This window comes from Beta vulgaris, chromosome 1 (genome assembly GCF_026745355.1).
Source record: "Beta vulgaris subsp. vulgaris cultivar EL10 chromosome 1, EL10.2, whole genome shotgun sequence".
Lineage (NCBI taxonomy): Eukaryota > Viridiplantae > Streptophyta > Magnoliopsida > Caryophyllales > Amaranthaceae > Beta > Beta vulgaris.
In genome coordinates, this window is record NC_079202.1 from 27,703,182 (window position 1) to 27,705,270 (window position 2,089).

Consider the following 2,089-nt stretch of genomic DNA (forward strand, 5'->3'; position numbering starts at 1 on the left):
ATGCATGATAGCATTTATTATGGTACATTGTATTAGACCTCAAAAGGTTTAATTTCACTCTAATATGAAGGCCCAGTCATACTAGTACAAAATCTATGATGTGCGTCGGATGTGAGGCGTCCATTTGCGTCGGACATGGGTCCGACGACACAGGCTCGACGCAGATGACAGAGACAAGATCTGCGTCGGACTAGCATACGACGCACTTTATGAGTTATTTGCGTCGCATGTTGAGCATCGTACGACGCAGATGATTTATCATCTGCGTCAGACATGTCTCAACGTACGACGCATATGACAATTCCCAGCAAGTCAAATCAACTTTCATCTGTGTCGCATGTATCACTATGTGCGACGCACATGAGTGATATTTTTCCAACCTTTTTTTCTCCCAAACACACAAGCTCGTACTAACATGATTCCAAAAGCAAATAGATAGTTTCTACAATATGAATTAAAGATCACAATCGAATTGTGTAATAATATAGATATAAAAAAATGTATTTCTACATTAACAATGTCGTATTACAAATATGTATTACAAGTATAATATTACAAACCACTATAATAATATAGATAAAAAAATGTAAAATTAAAATTAAATCTAGAACAATTTCATCTGAAAATAATATCGTTCATTATAAGTAACTATGTATCTGAGTACAATTCCTGTTCCATCTAAAAAGATTAAGGCCGACGTTTTCCAATGTGCTCGAGGGAGACGACTTCGAGAAGAGCAAATTTTCAGATCTGAAAATGAAAATAAGAATTTCAGAATTAAAAGTCAAAAACAAAATTCTAGATCTGAAAATAAACCTTAAAAATACAAAAAAAGTAAACAAAAAAAATCAAATATAAAAAATAAAAACAGAAACGAAAGGCCCTTATTTTGAACTGCATGAACTAAGGCCTTTTTTATTTTTCAAATGCCAAAAAAGTAAAAAAAAAAAAAAAAAATCAGATATAAAAGATTTTATTTTTCAGATCTGAAATGAAAAAACGAAATTATAGAAATTAATCAATAAAAATGAAGAACCGTGAAACGTGAACGATATTTAAAAATGAAAAAATTCAAACCTGTCAAAGTCTTACTCATGAAGACGCTCGCCGGAAAACGTGAAGGTCTTACTCATGAGTTCGTTCTTTCCCTGGAAGCTTTACGTTCGGTCGCTCGCCGGAAAACGGAAAAGGCGCTCGACTGTGAATGAAATACGATTTGTTGATGCGAACTTGTGAACTTGAGAAAACGATTCGTTCGAATTTTGATGTAGTTGGTGTTTTGGGGGGATTTGAAGGATAAATGAAAGGAAGAAGCGTTCAAAACTGGGAGAGAGATTAGTGGGGTGGGGTTTGAAGGATAAATGAAAGGAACGGCTGAGAGACTGAGAGGGTAGGTAGGGTAAAGGGATTTAATATGGGCTTTATGGGAAGCCCATCTGCGTCGCACGTGAAGACGACTCGACGCGCTTAGCCCATGTACAGCACATTCATGAGTCAAGTGATTTGCATCGGATGGGCCAGGGGGTCCGACGCACATCCTTGATATGCGTCGCACTTCATGATGATCCGACGCATATGGCTCTATTTTGCGTCGCAGTCTGGCTCCCGTGCGACGCAAATTAGGTTTTTGCGTCGTTTTCGTTTTAGTGCGACGCACTTGGTGGGACGCAAATCGTCCTTTTTCTAGCCTACGAAAGAAAGTCAATGAAAGTCAAAGTCAATCAAGGTATTCATGAGATGAAAGTCAAGGAAAAGGATAAAGGCACAAGCAGTTAGAGAATAATCACTAGATGAATCCACATAAAGAAGAACGTGCGCTACAATTATTCAGTGCCAGAAGATGGTTGAGACTTGAATCAAAGATGATTCAAATACTTTCCCTCCAAAGATGCATGGAAGTTACGTATTATGTTTGTTTACAAACATAAGAAGGATCATCAAGCATAAGATAATCAACACAATGCACAACAACTTGCAGATTACTCTTTTCTGGCGTAGCCTAGTCTTAGCATAGTCAAACACCTTTTGGGGTTATAGTTTAGTTCACTAGATTTAGAACATGTCTTGGCGCCAAGTTCTTTAAATCTCT

General features: G+C 37.3%; 1 long non-coding RNA gene across 1 annotated transcript; it reads right to left on the reverse strand.

Moving 5' to 3' along the window:
* Positions 1 to 454: 454 nt before the first annotated feature.
* Positions 455 to 1,841, reverse strand: LOC125491716 (uncharacterized). Its single transcript, XR_007268422.2, has 2 exons — positions 1,078 to 1,841; positions 455 to 750 (listed from the first exon to the last, which is right to left on the reverse strand). It is a non-coding gene; the product is annotated as an uncharacterized LOC125491716 (long non-coding RNA).
* Between the last annotated feature and the right edge of the window lie 248 nt (positions 1,842 to 2,089).